This window comes from Triturus cristatus, chromosome 9 (assembly GCF_964204655.1).
Source record: "Triturus cristatus chromosome 9, aTriCri1.1, whole genome shotgun sequence".
In the NCBI taxonomy this organism is placed as follows: Eukaryota; Metazoa; Chordata; class Amphibia; order Caudata; family Salamandridae; genus Triturus; species Triturus cristatus.
This window is the reverse complement of record NC_140592.1, coordinates 305,069,265-305,090,907: the sequence shown is the minus strand read 5'-3', so window position 1 is coordinate 305,090,907 and position 21,643 is coordinate 305,069,265. Positions and strand designations below refer to the sequence as shown.

The 21,643-nt window shown below is 45.5% G+C and overlaps 1 protein-coding gene across 1 annotated transcript in view; it reads right to left on the bottom strand.

Moving 5' to 3' along the window:
• LOC146797786 (uncharacterized) overlaps positions 1-17,928 on the bottom strand; it is a 420,200-nt gene extending 402,272 nt beyond the window's left edge. The window contains exon 1 of the mRNA XM_085624971.1: positions 17,360-17,928. The gene's annotated coding sequence lies outside the window, so the exon portion shown is untranslated. The remainder of the gene's footprint in view (positions 1-17,359) is intronic.
• Positions 17,929-21,643: the final 3,715 nt, after the last annotated feature.

The following is a 21,643-nucleotide window of genomic DNA, read 5'->3' as shown; positions in this document are numbered from 1 at the left end:
ATACATCTTTTTCTCATCTGTTGTTGAGAGTTGACACGCGAGGCCTTGCTGAGAGCTAAATACAGGACGCTCAGCCCTGGCTACACCCCCTTGTGCCAGCAGAGCTAGAAACAGACTTTGGGTACACTAACACTGCACGCCGAATACAGAACATGCCTCCTCTAGATAGAGTACATGCAAACTCCAGATGTGACACAGGGAGCGTGAACATGCAGAATAGGACACCTCTGGAAAGAACACCTGCAGGACGTGGTGCCTCCAGGTTTAGTGCAGCCAGCCAGCTATCTAGTGCTTACTTACATAAGTATTCTATGTTTTAGTGAAGCGCTCGGATGCCCGTGGGCGTCTTGGCGCTAGCTAGTCGCAGCCAGAGTGAAGCTTAACGCTCTAACAGAAGAGCCATGTTCTCTCAAAATAAATACACAAATAAATACATATATAAATAAATAATTAAATAAATAAAGTATATAAGTGCACGGGCTCAAAATGTTCTTGGGGAGCCCGCGGAGGCTGCCACATCCGAAGGCTGCACAGTTTTGACTCCTCTTTATACCACTTTTTCCACCGCTTTACCCTTCTTCTCTTGACACACTTGCATGGTCTGCTTTCTCTTTTTGTATCTGTTTTTCATCTTTCTCTTCCCGTTTCTTTTGCCCTTTTCTGCATCTCTTTCTCTGTCGCTGCGGGTTAAAACCAAACGATGACAAATACACCCCTATCCCCATAAGTGAACACTGGTGTTCACAAGAGCCAGGTTGAGCACAAGCATTGCACACCGCCCCAAACACCAGGGCAACCGGTTTAGTGCGCAAGGAGGTCAGGTCCAGCCGAGGAAAAGCGCCCAGAGGGCATCGCACTGCAGTACTGGCGCTTCGCTCTGTTTGCGAGCAACGAACGACGCAACTGGAAAAGATTTACTCGAAACATGAGGTTTCAGCACTTTCTACAGACGGCCAGGCTCGGCGGAGACTCTGCCAGCAGGAACAGAATTCCAAACATTTTGGACGAAGAAATGGAAACAGTATCCTTTTTCTAATGACGTGCTCATTACTGGGGGCAGAGGGTAAACAGGGCCCGAAGGAGGTACCTGAACGAACAGAGCGCGCCCAGGACGGACCGGAAATGAGTAGAGTAACACAACCCACGGGGCTTGAGGTGTTAAACAAGACGTGCCCTCTCATTAGCCACCCCTGGAGCTGTCTGCCTCACAGTGAAGTCATGGATTCCAAACCGCTGCTTGCGCCTCTTATCTCCAGACTGTCTCAGACACACGTTATTTCAACAAGTTCAAATGGCCGGGAGTTTCCACAGGGGCACCATAAAACCTTTACCCTGAAGCGCGTGCTGACCGAGCAGCACATTCCAGGCTACGTCACAGAAGGACTATTTTGGAATCAGCCACATGGGAGTTCAGATGGTTTGGTCTATGCGCATACATGACGTCATACCAGAGGCTGCTGTACCAGTGGGAATAGCATCCCCTGCTTTATAAGAGGCAACGACACTTCCGGCCACATCATAGGTGATGGCATTTGCCATTTTATCGGAGGGAACTGCGCTCCCCGCTCCCACCAGGGGTGATAGAATTCATGAACCTTTATCAGAGGTAACGGCACAGTCTGCCAGATATAAGGAGTTATCACTCACTACTTTATCTGAGGCAACGACAGTGACTGCAACACCAGCGGTGATATCAGTCACTCCCTTATAAGAGGCAACGGAACCCCCTGCTCCCTAAGAAGTGGTAGCATTTGATAAATTACCGTCGGCAGCAGCGCTCCCCGCTGCACCAGAGGTGACAGCAGTCTCTGATTAATCGACGGGAACAGCACTCCTGGCTGCATCAGAGGTTAGAGCCGCAGTCACTGATTTGTCAGAGGCAACAGCACTCCCTGCTTCATCAGAGGTGACAGCAGTCAATGAAGGTAATAGCAGTCACTGATTTATCTGCGGCAACAGCACTCTCTGAAACATCATTGTTATTCCAGACCTGACACTTAATGCTACACCAATTGTCTTGGCCCTCACTGCTGTACCAGAGGAGATGGTGCTCACCGCTATTAGAGCCATAACAGAACCATTGGTGTGTGCTCTGCACCAATGCCACTGGAGTCAAGCTATCCTGGCTGAAGAGGGGTGAAACCCCAAAACCGGTCCTAGGATGCTTGATTCCGGTCCAGGGAAGACATGGCTTGGCAGTTCGGTCTGGTCTGTTCCCATGAGGCACAGGGTCAAGACTGATTTGCATATGGCCAGGTCTAAAATGGGGTGGCATGGTGAGCAAAAGAATGATGGATTTAACCCAGATCTCTTGACTGGGGGTGAATGTTTCGATTTGTTCTGCATTCCGTCCATCAATAGCGTGTCTTTTAGTTTCTTGCCCTAAGTGCGCCAGGTATGTCCAGACGTGGGTCCTGGGCTCACTGTGCCACTGGAATCAAGCTATTCTGGCTAAAGAGGGGTGAAACCCCAAAACCGGTCCTAGGATGCTTGTTTCCGGTCCAGGGAGGACCTGGCTTCGCAGTTCGGGCTGGACTGTTCCCATGAGGCACAGGGTCAAGACTGATTTGCATATGGCCAGGTCTAAACTGGGGTGGCATGGTGAGCAAAAGAATGATGGATTTAACCCAGATTTCTTGACTGGGGGTGAATGTTTCGATTTGTTCTGCATTCCTGCATTCCGTCCATCAATAGTGTGTCTTTTGAGTACTCACTCTTCTAGCAGAGACCATGGTACTCACTGCTAGTGGAATGTTATGTCACTCATTAGTATTCCAGAAGTGATGTCAGTCACTGCTATAAAACATCCGTACTGTAGACACAGGCCTCGTTGTTATACCAGAGGCAACGACACTTTTCCCTTTCACAGAGAGGACTGTATGCACTTCAGTACCTGGGATGGTGATTTTAACTGATATGCTAAGCATGATGACATTTGCTGCTACAACACTGGCGACAGTACTCACTCCCATGCCTATGGTCTGCCTATAGCCTATATCAGCCTAAAAAACCTAAATCAGCGCATTGAGACCCCCACGGGTGAGAAGTTGCACTTTATATACGGATTGATTGGTGACGGCAATCGCTGCAACATCAGCAGTGATGGCGCTCTGTGCTTTATGAAAGGCAATGGCACTCATGCTATACTATAGGCAATGGCACTCATGCTATACCATAGGCAATGGCACTCATGCTATACCATAGGCAATGGCACTCATGCTATACCATAGGCAACGGCACTCATGCTATACCATAGGCAACGGCACTCATGCTATACCATAGGCAACGGCACTCATGCTATACCATAGGCAACGGCACTCATGCTATACCATAGGCAACGGCACTCATGCTATACCATAGGCAACGGCACTCATGCTATAACATAGGCAACGGCACTCATGCTATACCATAGGCAACGGCACTCATGCTATACCATAGGCAATGGCACTCATGCTATACCATAGGCAATGGCACTCATGCTATACCATAGGCAATGGCACTCATGCTATACCTTAGGCAACGGCACTCATGCTATACCTTAGGCAATGGCACTCAGATCTGCATCGTAGCCACTGGTGCTCAGTGCTCTCTCCGAAGCGATGGCAGGTTCAAAGCGACTCCATGTGATATCAGAGGAGATGGTACTCGAGCCATACCAGAGACAAGGGCGCAAAATGGTGCAACTGAGGCAACTATACTCCCTACTATATTGAAAGGAATAGTATTTCATACTATGCTAGAAGCAGTGGGGCACACAGGGTACACTATATCCCACCCCCTGCAAACCAGGTGCCATGGCACCTACTGCTAAACCAGAAACGATGCTACCCACTACTGGAGTGACGATTATCACAACCTCACAGGTTTCCACTGATGAAATTTATCGCAGGGGCGGAGGAAGGGGCAGAAAAAAGGCAAAACACGCTGAATTTGGTGTGTTAAAAATCGATTCCACATGTTATACCCTTTTTTCTGTTAAAAACACAGATTGGGAGGTATTTATCACATGTGGTAAATATCTCACCCTGGAGTAAGGGCAATCCTGAGTGAAGGAAACTACAGCATTCACTGCTGTTCAAAGGGCAAGAAACTATTACCCGACCTGCCTTCTATTCCAGGAGTGAGGACACTAACTGCAGTACCACAAGCAGCACTCTGTGCTGTACCAGAGGTGATGGCATTCACTTCTATACCAGGGGCAATGGCACTCTCCTAGCCGGGGCAATGGCACTTGCTGCTATACTAAGGGTGATGGCATTCACTTCTATACCAGGGGCAATGGCAGTCTCCTAGCCGGGGCAATGGCACTTGCTGCTATACTAAGGGTGATGGCATTCACTTCAATACATGTGCAATGGCCCTCTCTTCTTAGCCAGGGGTGATGGCACTTGCTGCTATACTAAGGATGGTGGCATTCACTGTTACGTGAGAGTTGATGCCACTTGCTGCTATATCACGTGACTTGTACCACGGACCCAAAACGGAGAGGCGAGTTGGCAGACATCGCGCTCGTAGAGCACTGAAAGTAACGAATTAATGATGGGGCAAGGAGGAAAAGTCTTGTGACTCCAATTTCGTGAGGCAGTGCTTTTTTATTTAAGGTGCACTTTCTCTATTGTTTGCCGCACCACTGAGTTATACCCATTAAAACCGGCGGTTATTTATTCCAGATGATATAATAGGCCGGGATTACTCAAAAAGATTGGGGTACTTACCGAAAGACATCCTTATACACCCTAGTCCTGATGAGGCCCAAAATCAGTTGGGCTGAAACGCGTCGACTTTAGGAATTGAAGAAGCCCTTGCTAAATTAAAATTGTTTGCAAAAAAAGATAAGTACTTAAAAAATGTTTAGAGGGCGGAGTGGTTTTCCTCATTGTACTTTATTTTAGGGCTATCTTTGATAAACGGAATGCTCTTTTAAAAAAAAGTGAGAGCATCCAGATTTACCAATAGGGTAATAGGGAATAGACAATATATTCCTATTGTTTTTGATTTATGTTTTAAAACGTTAAAAATTATGTATTGTATATAATGATATATTAATGTATGTTTGTATGTATGTATATATAGCTAAATTCAAAAAGTTTTCACACTTTTTTTTGCCTATAGACACATAAAAAAACTTTTGCTTAAACTGCTTTTTGTCAATGATATTAATTTGTATATGATTAATCTGGAGAGTGAATCTCGTTGGAAGGAATAATTGAAGTTTTCCTTCTATTTATTGCTCAGTATATATTGGTTCCAACGCATTATTTGTAATTGCATGTGCTATATTAGTGCATTGGCACTTGCTAATACACTTAAGATGATGGCGTTTAATCTTATATTATAGATGGCATCCCAGAAGCAACACTCTCTGCTGTACCAGAGGGGATGGCATTCACTTCTATACCAGGGGCAATGGCACTCACTGCTGAGCCATGGGTGATAGAATTCACTGTTTTATCAGACGGTGACCCTGCTGGAACACAAAAGTGCTACGAATTCCTTCTATAGCAGAGGGGAAAGAATTTGCTGTTATATCAGAGGCAATGACATTCACGGTTAGATGAGAGATAATGGAATTTACAACTGTGCCAGAGATGATGGCATTCATGGTGTAACAGGGTTGATGGCATCTGCTGTTATATTACAGACAACAACGCCGATTGTTACTCCCGAGGCAATGGCGTCCAACGTTAAGTGAGGGACGGTGGCCTTCACCGTACCATAAGAAGCGATGCCATTCACTGTTGACGACACGCTCTGCTACCGCACAGGTTGTTGCACTCACTACTATATGACAAGTGATCGAATTCTCAGCAACATCAGGGTTGGTAGTATTCACTTTTATGTGAGAGGCAATGGCACTCCCTGCTTAGCCAGAGGCAATGGCACTCACTACTATACTGAAATTGATGGCATTAATTGTCATATGAGAATCAGTGGCACTTGATGTTACACCAGGATTGGTGGCACTCACTACTGTACTAAAGGTGATGAGGACACCCACTCCTATGCCAGGAGCGATGGCACTTGCTGCTATACTGAAATTGATGGCATTTATTGTCATATGAGAATCAGTGGCACTTGATGTTACACCAGGAGTGGTGGCACTCACTACTGTACTAAAGGTGATGAGGACACCCACTCCTATGCCAGGAGCGATGGCACTCACTACTATACTGAAATTGATGGCATTGTCATATGAGAATCAGTGGCACTTGATGTTAGACCAGGAGTTGTGGCACTCACTACTGTACTAAAGGTGATGAGGACACCCACTCCTATGCCAGGAGCGATGGCACTTGCTGCTATACTGAAATTGATGGCATTTATTGTCATATGAGAATCAGTGGCACTTGATGTTACACCAGGAGTGGTGGCACTCACTACTGTACTAAAGGTCTGATGCCATACAACACGTTCTGGCATCAGACACTTTATGGGAGGCAATGGATCTTTCTACTGTACCAGGTGATGACCCTCGCTTGTCCATCAAACGTATCGGGGAGGCCAGGGTTGTGTGAACCAGATGGGCAGAGGTGCATTTAGGCAAGGCAAGATACTTTTATATAGACTTCGAACTCTGGAAAACAAGAGAGCTAGGGTCATATTTACGAGACAATGTCGGAGAGCGGAGCTGCATGAAATTGTGCAGCACCGCGCTCCGACATTTTCAAAACGCAGCAATGCGCTATATTCACAAGAATGCTGCGCACCTCTGTGTTTTCCCTAGCGCTGGCGCCAAATATAGCTGCCTAGCGCCAACACAGGCACCCTTGCGCCATAGTGCAAAGGTGCCTGCGTTGCAGGGAATTATTGTTTATGTGCAGGAAGGTGTCCCTTCCTGCACATAAACAATCGTTAATGTCAATTTGCTCTTCCTCTGTGTGTTGCAGAATGCAGCACACATATAAAAAGCAAAAACAAGGAGAAATAAAAGTATTTCTCCTCGTTTTGGTATTCTAACGCCTACTCTTGCATGGCGTTAGTTTTTGGCGCTGCCTCAGATTTACACCTCCTTGTAAATCTGGGGCAGTGTCAAAACCAATGGGTGTTGCAGTGAAACACCCATAGGAACACCCATTGTACACCCCTTTTACACTAAGTGATGCGCGTAAAGGGGCCATATTTGCAAAAAGTGGCTTAACGCCACTTTGTAAATATGGAGATGGGCATACTGGAACGTTGCTAAAATTGACGTTCTGGTGGCAATATCCCCATGTAAATATGTCCCCTAATGTTATGCCAGGTCTCAAAGGAAAGGTGATGGGGAATGTGAGCCTTCCTGCTGTCCAGAATAAAGGAAGGTGGTGACTTAATGCTCGTTGGTCACAACACAGCCCCCGTGACCAACAATACAGAGAAGGTACGGGGTGCAATGACGGCAAAAAACAGGAAGTCAGTGAAGTTATATTTGTTGATCACAAAACAGTCCAGGTTACTAACAATACAGAACGGCTGGTGAGTTCAAGGTCGACACGAAATAGTGAGTTTCAAGAGGATAAATTAAAACTTTAAAGTGTAAGTTCACAGATGTTCACAATGTGAGTAATACAGTTCAAGTCCGGAAATTGTGATGTCCCAGGGTGGCCAAGGCGTTGTTGCCATTACAGTGAGTGGGATACTTTGACACTCGGGTACACTTTGCCCACAAAGGCCAGGGAGAGCATTAGTGGGGCAATCTAATAGGTGGATAAAAATGACACACATATCAAGGAAAAATTCTTTGAAGGGGCATTTCCGGTCACTGCATTCGAATATATGACCTTACAAAGCAAACAATTACAATGCATGCTTCTACAACGCAGTTTTTACATCGCATGATTTTACAATGCATGCCATTACAACACATTTTTAAAAACTACCATCACAGCGCATTCCCTTACAACGCATACCATTAGAACGCATACCATTAGAACACATACCATTACAGCGCATAATACTTTTAGGGCAACGGTAGGGTGAGTGTTGGATAGTGAAGAGGGAAAAATTACTATTTCCACTCCAGTGGGTACAACAGTAGGGTAAGTGTTGGATAGTGTAGGGGTAAAAAATTACTGTTCCCACTCCAGTAAGTTCAACAGTAGGGAAAGTGTTGGATAGTGTAGGGGTAAAAATTACTATTTCCATGTACCCCAAAACCCATACCCACCCTAAAACTAAAAAAATCTCCATTACTTACCTTATAATGCGTTGTAATGGTATGTGTTGTAATGGCATACGTTGTAATGGCATGAGATGTAAATGCAGCTGCGTTGTAAAGGTAGTGCATTGTAATGACTGCATTGTAATGAATGATTCCCCTCCATTCATGTTTTATACAAAGCACATTTAAAATGGAAGAGTTGGAGAAAGAGTTTATTGACCGCAATTATTAGTTTATAAGGAAAGGGGAGATTCGGATTCATTGGAGATTCTGCCTATGTTCCGCTGTTACAGCTGGTAGGACTGATAATCTGTCCCCCTAAATGCATCAACCTCATACAGCTAGTAACACTACCTATAAGAATATTAGATCTGGATCTAGAAAATGAGGAATGTGGGCAGATATGAAAGTGGTTGCATGTGTGGGACATAGTGTTCATCGTGAAATGTGCTTTAGTCTAGAAACAGGTATGAAAGTAGATCAGACAAAGACAGCGGCCTTGGGGCTGGATTGTCAACAAATTGCGCCTATGCACTCAGGTGCTGGTCCACATGCGACGCTGCAGGCGGATTTGTGCTTTAGGAGCAGAGTCCATAGAGGCTTATGCAGACTCTTCTTTAATACACATTGCAGAGGTGGACATTTTGCTCCATGTCCTTCATGCTACATGCAGTTGGTGTTACCTTGCTTGTATGGGAGGTAGTGCATTGCAAATGAGGGAAACCCTTGACCTGTGCCAACTCTATATTACCAAAGCAGGAGTAAAAAAGCACTGCTTATGGACTTTATCTTTTTGTTATAGTATTCTACAACACTAAAGACCCGAAGGCAACCTCCTAGTTTTGAAGAAGACTTAAGAAAGACTAGTAACCATATCTTCAGGAAACAACATACACGCCTTTTCATAATGGCTTGGAGGTCACTTGGTTACCACCAACATTCACTCCCACCCTGCCCGTCAACGCTTAAGACAAGACTCCAATTCTCGCTTTTGACATAGCAGGGCCCAAAATCCTGTGTTCACCTCCCACCGCAATTTTCTACCATGGCTACATGGCTTTAACACTAAACTCGCTCCAACAAGGAGTTACCCGAGATATGAGAAAAGACATTTTGATTCAAACAGGTACACGGATGAAACGCACACACCCTCCTGGATAGCCCATTGCTATGTTACATCCGCCACCAACTATTGCAAAGAGCGCTGAAGCAGTTGCATTGCTTTAAAAAAAAAAAAAAAAACTTAACAATCCTAATATAGGAGATGATGGCAGCGGTTAGAGCAAAAACATATTTTTTTCATTTTTAATTCCGCAAGGAGTGCTGTCAGCAGTTGTAAAGAAACAGACATGAACAAAGCCAATAGGACTGGCCTTGGAAAGCTAGAGCTAGAGAAATTATTTTTATATATCTACGATTTTATTGCAAACACGAATAACCACTGAAAACGGTATCACTCACAGAGCACTCACAATGCCCTGTGCTCTATACTCCGGTGGGTGGAGCAAAATGTGAATGACAGCTGAACAGTCCAATGGATGACTATGCAGATCCAAAGCCCCTCTATGTATGCTTTATTTATGCTTTCTTATTACATGGGTTGGTGACAAAGATAAAGCTTTCTCTAGGCCAGACCTAAAACTAGGACAATGAAATGAGAAGACAAAAAAGTTTTGGGGCGTATTTTGCACAGAGATTGTTATTACATCGCAGCGGTGATCTTGGAAAGTAGGAGATTTCACAGATAACTAAGCTGGGAGAGACAACAAGGGGTTTTACTCCTCCAGGAAATAGGTTAGTACACATAAGACAGATATTGACATAATTGTGGAAGATTGGGATATGCAGAATCAAACACTACATCTAACTTATTTAAAATGGGGCATATTCATATATGTAAGGCATACCAAAAGGAAGTTTTTGATAGGAGTCAATTTGTAGAAGAAACCATCCAGCTGGGAACTAACCAACGGAAGGTGCTTATGCAACACATTCAGATGGGATAATGAGAAAGCATAGGGATAGGTACACTACTGTCATATTTTTCTATTTGTTTACTAGAGGTGGTTGGATATGATTCATCTACATAAGAGTGTAAGCAAACAGGGGGCCGGAAACCTTAGGCCTGATTTTGGTGGGGCGAAAAACTGGATATGTTCAAAAAGGGAACTGTGTAAGTGCCCAGCTTCCACAGTATCTTGAAATCAGAGGAAGACAGGGCCAATAGGAGCATGAGTTTAATGGGTGGGGCAATCTAATAGGCTGATTTAAATATTTGACTAAGGGTTTGATTGAGGAAGAGTGATGGATGTGGTCTGTTTCAATTTCTCTGATTCCACTGAGGCTAAGTGTAAGTGCCGGTGTAACAGCTCCTATTAAGAATCTGCACAAGAAACCTCAGAACCACCTGGACACTGGCCTCCCCTTAAATATCAAGATAATCTTAGTGGTTCAATCCACCTTCCACGTGAATTGCCTGAAAAAGATGCTCCCCTTCACTGACCCCCTATCAGTGAGCTGTGGCCAGGGCCCTGGTGAATTTTTGCTTTAACTACAGCACCACACAACACTCAAGACTGCCCTCCTACCAAATCAATAGGCCAGAGCAAACCAAAAACAGTATGGATCCACTCATTCTGCCTGTCAAAAAACACACATCGCCCAACACTGTAAAAACCCATATTGACTTCCCGTCAAGATGACTTAAAGGCTCTGGCGCCTCCAATGTGGAGGATGAAAAATCAGCCAACATCAACGCACCAAATGTCTCCACCCAAGAGGACACAACCTTTTAATCAACCCAAAAACCACCCGCAGGACCTGAGGAGACAGGCACTTCTCAGTCGTTGTATCCCCCCTGTGGCGCAATGTACCATCTTCCATATCCAACCCACCACCCTCCTCACATTCAGGAAAAAAATCTCAACCCCCACCTTTTCTAATACCACAACATCCTCATCGGCCGTCCATAAGCCCGAAATACCCGCCCGTTTCCCCTAAACTCAGGGCCGGCTTTAGGGCAGTGCGACTGGTGCGGCCACACTGGGCGATGACCTAAGGAGGGGGACGCTGACCGCAGTGGGGGCGCTGCGTTTAGTAATAACTTATGATTGGAGAGATGAGGGGCACTTTTGCCCGGTGGTAGTGAGAGAATCCAAGGAGGCAGTCTTGGGGTGTCGGGGTGCCAAGAATGACTGTCGCTCTAGGCGCCACCAGCGTTAAAGCCGGCCCTGCCTAAGCTGATTTCGCCATCACCTAGAAGCAACTATGTTACGCATTGTGCGCTATACAAAAACTAAAACAATATATGGGAGCTGGCTGAGTGACAGGAGACAAGGAGGGGGCGGGAGCTAGCGTTCCCAGACCCTTCACTGGTGCCATTGCTAGAAGAAAATGAAGCGTGGGTGTGCCTCTGAAAACGACAGCTGGATTTGCAACAGAGACCCCAGAAGGGGTGGAAAAATGAGGAGCGATTTAAATATATCTAAAAGGGCTCGGACAGGGGTCAAGCAAGAATTAATGCAGTTACAGACAAATAACAGCAAAGCCCTGCACCGAGGGGGGAGAAACCCTGGGGAGCGGTACAAAAACAATGTTCTGTAACTCAGAAACCTGCTATTGTCTTTCCTCTGGTAGCGTCTGTTTGACACAAAGTGCCCCAGGCAGTACGAGTTGATCCCAGAAGAGCAACAGTGTGGGAATGCATCCGTCGTACCAAGTTATAGCATTACAAGCCTCTGGTCCCGGTGAAATCAGACCACTCCGCCCCGGAGAAGTGGCAGGCCTGGCCTCTTCGAGCCCATTCAGTGTTCAGAGGAAAAGCATCACGTTTCAGGGGGAGGAGGGGTGCACAGCTGGGTGAGGGATTGGTGCCTGGTGCTTGTTCAATCCGCATAGCTCAGCGACCAGCTTCGTGTCACCGGCTCTGACTGGGTAGCCAGAGCGGAAAGAACTCTGGTCAGGCTGGGGGCCTGGGGGAGGGACACCTTCACACAACTCTCGTCCCTCCCTGCATGTGAACTAATTACTTGGAGGGGTGGGAGGGCTGGAATCGGTGTGTGTGTATGTGGGGTGGGGCCGAAGCAAGCAAAAGCCAAGAAACAGGGCAGGAAGGTATGACATGGAAAAGGCCACAGAAGAAACAGAAACCAGGAGTCCGCACCGAGGTATAACATGGAAAATACAAAACAAGCACTGGCAAAGCAAATTGGTCTGGCATTGGCTGCCAGCGTTTTTCACAGCTGCCAATTTTCACAGGTCTCTGCATGAGTAGTTAGTCAGGTCCAGGGGCGGCTCCTCTGTTAAGGCGGAGGAGCGTAGCCCCACAAGAAAACTAAAAGGATAATAATGTTATTATCATTTTGTTTTTCATTATTCGCTGTGTAAAGGTGCGGCCTGGGCTGCGCTTCACGCAGAGCAGGGGGAGGAGTGGTGGCAATCTCCTAAGTGCGCATGAGGGTTTGGCTGGCCGTCTCGGGCCGGCCAAACCATCATGAGCACTTGGTATGTTCTCCACCAGGCTGTGTTGTACAGCCCGGTGGAGAACATGCCCAGCCTCCCAGTCCCTCTCCAGACCAATCACAAAGCTACTGTAAGGCAGTGTTGTGATTGGTCAGGGGAGTCAGGAGCCTGGGTGCTTCCTGTTTCGTCGGGGCGAGGATGGAGGAAAGTCCGCCGCCAGTAAGGTGAGTGATTTATTTATTTTCTTTTGCGGTTTTTTTTTTTTTTTTTTTTTTAACCCTGCACAACCATTACAGCCCACTAGCAGCCGCTACTGGTCAGGTCACAATTTTTCTAAGAATTCTGGGAGCTGTGGTCCTGGTTTTATAATGAGTAAATACAAAGAATTTACCTAATTAGTCACACATGAACTTGAGAAATTTGACATTTTTGTAAGTGTTTGTTATGTCATGTTTTTTTTAAAACTTTACCTAGTTGCTGGGCCCTCAACAATAGTAAAAAAAAGCATTGGCTAAAAGCAAAAACACTTCTGTGGTCTCAGAAAGAGTACATTGCCATAGTAGTCCCTGGCACTGAAGGGAATTCCTTGTGGATGAGCTCTTTGTGAAAGAGTCGGATGCCATTACTCACAGATAAGTAGCCAATTGATGAAGTGGGCTGACCCGCTGCCCCATGCTGTATTCTGTCTTGGGTGGAAAAAATTTGAATGACACAAAAACACAGCAATAGATAACGAGGGGTGGCTGTAAGCTCCTACAAGTAATCATAATATACATATAATTTTAGTCAAATCAAAAAGTCTCGGCTAATGCCAGACCTAAACATCATATGGACAGAAGATCCCCATATGGGAAAGCGAGACCAGGAGACAGCAGTGAGGTGTGGCATGAAAGATACAAAATAAGCATTGGAAAAGTAAATTGGTCTGGCACTGGCTGCCAGCCTTTTGGCTTTTGTCAGAATTTGTACTGTCAAGGTTTTTGTAAAACTTTGTGGTCTTGGGAGCTGCGGAACCCTAGACCTTATAAAAAAAATGCTGAAAGCAAAAACACTTCTGTGATCTCAGAAAGAGCACATTAGTATAGAAGTCCCTGGCACTAGGGAACCAACTTTGTGTATGGATGTGCACTTTGTGAAGGAGCTGAATACCATCACTCACCGTGAAGGTAGATAATGGCTGAAGTGGGCTGGCCAATTGCTACACGCTGTATGCTGTAGTAGGTGGAAAACAATCTGAATGACACAACAACAGACACATGGATGAAGAGGGCCGACCGACAGCCCATATTAGTAAGTATATTATACATATAATTTTAGTAAAATACAAAGGTCTAGGCTAACGTCAGATCTAAAAACAGCATGAAGCTGACAAGATGAAACACCAGAAGAGAAAGTGAAAACGGAAGGAGGCGAAAGAATTATAATATAAAATAGAGAACATGAGGCAGAGATATCCGAGAGGCAGTGAAAGGAGGCATGTCCAGGGTGGGTGGGAGAGAGTGAAAGAGAGAAGCAAGAGTGTCAAAGGAGAAGAGAAAAAAGAGAGTGTTCAGTTTCCGGTAGTGAGCAGGAAGGGGAGTGGAAGTGAGAGGAAAGAGGTGTCGCAGAAAATGAGAAAGGTGAGAAACAGGGAAAAGGAGGGAGAAATGAAAAGAGAGTGGAAGAAAGCAGAGGCGATGCTGGCAATGGGAAGGAGAATGCGAGACAGAGAGAAATATACAGAGAAACAAGGGCAGAATGTTCTATGGGGCAAATGGAAGAATATGAGAGAAAATGGGGGCATATTTACAAGCTGGCAATAAAATTATCGCCGCTTTTCGGCCGAAATCGGCCGTAAAAGCGGCGATAATTTTATCGCCTAATTAGCAAGGCCACGCTAACGCGTGAAACCTTGCTTTAGCGTCGGGATTCCTAACGCCCAGCTTTGCATCTCTAATGAGATGCAAAGTGGGCGTTCCTGACCTAACATGACAGGAGAAATGTCGCTAAGCGACATTTCTCCTATCATCAAGACATTTCTCCTATCATCAAGCCCCACGCTATGAAGCATAGCGGCAGGAAAAGTAGCGATAACCCTTGTTATCGCTACTTTCCTTACGCCTGCTTCAGGACTGACTTTTAGCCATGATATCCTATGGAAGGTGGATATCATGGCTAAGTTTATGAGTTCCTATCAGCAAGCTAACGCGACACTCCGTGAGATTATCGCTGGGTTTCCAGCGATAATCTCACGTTAGGCAGTTAGTGCTAGGATTTTTATCGCTTTTGAGATAAGCGTTGCTAATAGCACGCTATCTCAGCGATAAAAATCCACGCTAGCCGGCGATAATTATCCTAGCGATAAGTGCGCTTAGCGATAATTATCGCCGGTTGTTGCTCATATGCCCCTTAGTGAGTAAGTTGTGACGTTGCTAAAAGTACGGGAAGATGAAAAGAATGTAGAGAATGTCGAGGGAAAAGAAATGGCCAGTGTTTAATTTAGTCCGTGGTCGCAGGTGGGGCCCACCGGCACATACTTTTGGGGACCAGCACTTATTTTTCCTCAAAAGATTTTGATCCACAGCAAAAGAGAGAGATAGACCACATATACTGGGCAAAGGGGGAGGAAGATAAAGACATGAAAACTGTGACAAACGAGAAAGGCGGAATGAAAAAGAACCTGCAAGAGTGAGATAAAGTGGCAAGGAGTGTCGGCTTGTGGAGGAAAGAAGCATGAGGTGAAATAAGGATTACGCAGGTTTTGTACTCGGCACGCCCAGCATTCCATTACACAAAACATTGTGCCCCAGCTCTTATTCTTTTACAAATTAACCACTGGCAATGTTGAGAAACAAAATAGATGGGAGAGAGACACACAGTGAGAGCGAGCCATAAGGAGTGACAGGCATGGATTTGATATATGACAGAAATGATATGAAAGAGACTTCCAATTTAGTAGGGGGTGGAGGACAGAAAGATATGGAAGAGAAGGAGATCAAGGAACAAGGTAGAGAGAAAGAAAGAACTGAGGGAGTCAATTTATAACAAACAAAACAAACGAAGTGAGGAATCAGACAAGAAAAGGCTACAGGAAACGAGAAAGATTCAGATGGAAAGCAAGGAAGTGGATAAGTGAGAGTGTTGGGGGCAGCGGGAGAACAATAAAAGACAGAGGGTCAAGCAGAGCTGTCGAGAGGAGAGTGCCAGGCAGAGAATAGAGAACAGATCTATGAAACATGAACGGCCATCGCAAGGCTGCAAGCAGTGTTCAAAGATGGCCCTTTGACAGGCCCCGACGGGTGCTTACATTTAGGCTCCATTCAGAGACACCACAGTATGTTCCTAACGAGGAGCCTTAGACACACCCAATCACTAGGGTGACCCTCCACACCATCTCCCTAGCAAGATGGCCTTGCTGCAACAGGGCACTTTAGGCATGCTTTTTCATAGTCATGGCCACTGGAATTATGCGATATTGCGACCACTGCATTTTCTGCATAATTATGGATTTACTGCATTTGCCACATAATCTGCTGCATATTCTGCAGATTTTAACAACAACAACACAAATTCTAGCTGTAACAGATCGAAAGTTACTAAAAACACTCCGAAACGTATTGCTGCGCAGTGGAAGGCCCTTTGAAAGAGTTGACTGGTCCCTTTTCTGTTGCTTATTGTGCATTTGGGGATTAAACTGGCACAAATGAGGCAAAAACATTGCCCTGACAGTGTAGAACTGTGTAAAAATGACAGCACCTCCTTCTGGAGCTTCTCTTGTCACTGGGGCCCCAGAAGAGGATTGTGAGCTTCCATCAGCATCCTGGACAGCCAGTTACTGGGGATAGTGATCGGGTGCGAATCGGGAGTGGGGTCCATATCACCGAAGGAGGGTGATGGGAAGAAGAAAGACAATCTCTCCCAACAACTTCTAACCTTGCCAGAGCATCCTGTCCAAACATCCCAAATTGGGGGGCAAAGCCTCCAGAGCTGGGCAGAGAGCCCTGGGAGAAGTAAATTCTGGAGCACCAGAGCCCCAGCTGTCTATTCTGTAGCTGGCAGCGGCCCCTCAGACATGTGCAGCCTCTAAGCATTCAGCTTAAAGGGAGCCCTTTAAAGCATCTAATGGGGACTTAATATCACATTGCCGCACAGGAACTGGCTGGTGTCCCAACCTTTAAAAATCCACACACGTTAGTGATACTACCCACGTGATAATAGGGCTATAGAAAGAACAAATAAATGAATAAAAAACATCTGTAGCCACATCTGCAGGCAGGGAACAGAGACGATGACTCAAGAATGATGTCCATTTGTGCCCTTTGTCCTGAAGACATCAGAACGCTATGTCTGCACACTCTGAACCCACATAACAAAATAAATGCTTAAAATTTTTTTTTTTTATAAATGCTTTAAATAACTTTTGCTCAAAGTAGAGCAGCACGGTAATTAACCTTTATAACATTAAAAACGTATTTTCACATATTTGCCTGCGGTGTCTTTACAGTCAGAGGTCCGGTTAAAGAGCAGATAAACGTCATTGTTTAACCGGGAGCCGGATAGATAGCTGGCAACTATAGTATTACTCAACTCATTGTTACTCCTATTAGCAAAATTTGATGGATGGGAAGTTTGAGGGTGGGCCACTAACATTCTAACCTCTGATCTACACGTTTCCCACCGCAGTTTTCTGCTCATACATAAACCCACTGAGCTACCTTGCCCGCTATAACATGCACAGAACACCGCACAACACTTGAGAACTGGGCGTGCAAGTCCTCGTACCTCAGGAGCTGGGCTGCTGGAAAGTGTCCCTCGCCGCCCTCCTGCGAAGACCCTCAGCCACGAAGTCATGAAGACGCCCGGTGCCCGCGGAAGAACATCCCTCGACCGCTCCGAAAACGCGAGAGCCATCCAGCCAGGGGTCCGGTGGCCTAGGGTCCCAGGCCGGGTCGCCGCTCCTCCACGCCGAGGGTAGGGTCAGTCAGTGGCCGGCCGGCCGGCTCCTCAGCCGGGAGAAAGCATTTCTGAGAGGTCCGAGGAGAGAGGAATCCAGGAGCGGTGAGGGGGCTCGGGCTGCCTCAGTCACTTCTTGTTCTGTGGTCGAACGAGGTCCGAAGGAGGGCGGGAGAGAGGGAGGGAGGGCAGCGGGATGAGGAAACCTCGAACGAGACTCAGCTGAGGCGAGGAGTTCGGCAGCGGCCAGAAGTGAGCGCAGGGACAGGCAGCGGGGAGGAGGGGGCGACTCCCAGAGAGGGTGGGAAAGGAGTGAGCTGGGGGGGGGGAGAAGATACCGAGCCGGAGCCGAGGGGAAGTGCGCTATCTATCTGCCCTCCGCATCTCCGCGTTCTCTCCCTTCTTCGCGTGTTCCTACTTTACTCTCCCTTTGTCTCTCATTTACTCTCTCACTTTCCTTTCCGTGCCCTATCATGTACTTTTTAATCTCTTTCCTTCTTTCCCGCTCTATTCCTTTCTCTCTTTCTGCCCCACCCTTGCTTCTTTTTTCATCCTACCCTCACACATCTCTCATTCTCTCTCTTATTTTTGATTTTATTTTATCCTCCTCACACGTGCTCTGTTGATCTTAAACTCGTTTACTTTCTCTTATTCTCCTAACATCGCTTCCATTCATCGCTGACCCCACCGCCTCCTTTCTACCTCTCTGTCCGTTCTTTTCCCATCTCTCCCCTCTCCCTTTCTCAATAGTCTCGATCTACCATACACTCAATTTCTTTTTTTATACGCTATCGTCTTTTCTCCAGCTTCCCACCCTCTCAACCTTCCATGTTCTTCTCCGGCTCTGCTCTTCCTTACCACTTACTACATCCCTCCTCTCCTACCTTTATTCTTTCTCCCCCTTCCTTCTCTCTTTTTTTTCTTCTTCTTTCCCCCCTAGTTTCTTTCCTCATTTCTTTGTTCGTCCCTCTCCCTCACACTTTCTCACTCACTCGCTCTGCAAGTCAATTCCCTACAAAACATTCCCAGCTACCATTAACCCTATCTGATCTGAAATGCAGCCAGGGATCGACCCGCCCCTAAGCCTCAAACTTCACAGCAAATGTTTCTCCCAGACGCAGAACCCGCTGAAGTTTTTTTCCGAAGTTGAAACAACGAGACCACGGATTCTGGACGGAACCCCTATGGCTGTTCAAATTTAGAATTCCCCCAATTGCTTATAATTTGTCATCAAAATCAGGAACGGCATTTGCTTGTTTATCAAAAGGAGGTGACCTATATCTGGCTAATTAGAGACACTTTGATATAAAGGCTTCATGCATTTTAAATAAAGGCTGGTTGGTTATGTAGGACGAGGGGCACCCCAGGTGTTCTTTGCAGGCATCCTGGATAGAAAGGTCTTCTGGGCACAGAGGGATGAGCACGGACCAATCAGCGCTGGGCATCTGCAGGATCATCAGCCCCAGCAACTGGAATCCAACGAGTACATTATCAATATGAAGGAGGTGCAAATTAAGTACAACGTGCGACACAACCAAGTGCAAAGAATGCTCCAACCCAAAGTCTTCACATTATCTGCTCTACTTGCTTTATCAACCTGCACACTCGCGCCGTGATCTTCCTCCCTTGTGTCTTGCACACTGCATGATCTGCCTTGTTGGAAGTGCTTGATTTATAAAAAAAATGAAGTGCCCGGGCCCTCGTCAGGAGGCCATTGCAGCTTGCACCACCCGTTGCCTCTGCCAGAGCTGCAGATGGCAGCACCATCACACATAAAAGTGTGATCATTCCAGGCCCCCAAAGCTATAAAAACGCCCTGGGTGGTAGTTATTAGTAGTCAAGTCAAGTCAATAAACTTTATTCGGTTGTGCGAATTGACAACCATAAAAGCATTTACACTACATTTAAAAAGAACACATTAATACATAAAGATAAAATACAGTTGTAAGATAAGCAGGTGAAGACAAATATACAACAAGCATTCAGAGTATTTTGTGGAGTCCATTATAAAAAAGAGGTAATAGCAATTCATATATTATTTTTATCCTTCCATACTATTTCTAAATTTTACTGCCAATTTTAAAAAACTACATAGATACAAGGTATATTCACAACTTAATAGCTGTAGAAAGTGCAGTGCAGGACGATATTGTATAAAATTTAGTTTTTTCAGACAGGGTTTTAAATATAGATTCCTCGGTACAGTATAAAAGGGACAAAAGAAAAGAAAGTGTGCCAGGTCTTGCGGAGACATATCGTCGCAGCCGCAAGCCGGCAACACTTGTCCACGATGAGATCCCCTAGGTACAGCCAGCAGAAAATGAAACAGATTAAACCTGAACCTGATCAGTAAGAAACGGTCATAACTGGACAATTGCCAGGATAAATAGGGTTCCATGAGCAAGGTGCTTTTTACTAATACATGATTACGAACACTTTCTTTTTTTAGCTCACGTGATTCCCTATCTTGGATTCTAAGATCAATAAAAGCTTTCTTGACCGTTATAACATCCTGTTTAGTGATCGATTCAGGGGATAAAAAGAGTTCAGGGCGACCTAGATCAGCAAAGCACTTAAAAAGATACTTTAACCAGGGAACCTTCATCCTGTTGTCCCATGTGAGTGACTCTCTTAAAATAAGCTGGGTTAGTGGAATGTTATCATTTAACCAACAATTCATCCAGCATAACATGGGATTAACAGCAATCTTGTCACTTACGAAGGAAACCCCCAGTTCCTCGTGCACGGAGAAGTTGGCCGTGCCCCTGGGAACCCTTAATACTAATTTCAAGAAGTTATTTTCAACAGTCTGTAAGGGATCCGGAGGAACATAACCCCAAATTTCACTTCCATAGCACGCTGTGGAGACACTTTTTGCTTGGTAAAGTTGGAGCAAGGCGGCAACTGGACTATTGCCCACTTTCTTAGAAAAGTCCATTATTGCCGCGTTTACCCTAGTGACTTCTCCCTTCTTTTTTTCAATCACGGGTCCCCAATTTAATTGACTGTCAAAGAGGACCCCGAGATAGGAAAATGTATGTGTAGTAGGAATACGTACACCATTTACATTTAGGCAGTTTACTTTTTTATTTCCCTGTCCGACCTTCATTATGTATGATTTAGAGTTATTAATGCTTAACTCTCTTGAGGTCATGAAAGAATGGAAGGAGTCTAGTAAGATTTGTAGTCCGTTTGCTGTTCTTGATAGGAGAACTGCGTCATCCGCATATAAAAGGACTGGCAGCCCCCTACGGCCTATGTACGGATAATCCGTATTGGTGCTTAAAAGATGCTCTTCCAGATCATTTATGTATAAGTTAAAAAGGAATGGGGCCAGGATGCAGCCTTGTCGGACACCACGATGCACCCCAAAGTCTTTGGTCACATTCAGGTCTTGGGTGAATCTGACATTTGCATTGGTGTCCGAGTGCATATCATCTAACAAATCAACTAAGTTTGGATCCACACCCATTTTTAGCATGGCGTCCCAGAGCTTCCCCCGGCTCACACAATCGAAAGCCGAGGAAAGATCCATGAACGCCATATGGATCGTTCCTCTTCGAGCCTTAGTATACTTCGCGATGATGAGGTATAAGTTTAAACATTGTGAAATCGTAGAATGACCAGGCCTGAATCCATACTGGATTGAAGATATTATATTATTTTCTTCTGACCATCTGACCAATCTGTTCAAAATTACTCCTCCCACAACTTTAACCACGGAGTTTATTAAAGATATTGGTCGATAGCAGGCAGGGCTACTGCGGTCTCCTTTTTTAAAAATAGGCACAATAGTGGATACCCCCCATGATTTTGGGCATCCACAAAGCACAGCAGCATTAAGTACAGCTGTAAGGACCGGTGCCCAGAGTGTTATACAAGATTTAAAAAGATCAGGAGGGAGACCGTCAGGTCCTGGGGCCTTGTTGTTTGATAGGCCTTCTATGCCCTTTATTACCTCATCAGTTGTGAAGAACAGGGATTTTTCACTAATTTCTTTTAGACTGCATTGTACCTGGGAACCATTACCTTTAAAAATGGAACTGAAGTGGTTAATCCAAACTTCTTCTGGGATTTTGGTGCCTGTACTTGAAATACTGGGATGATCAAATA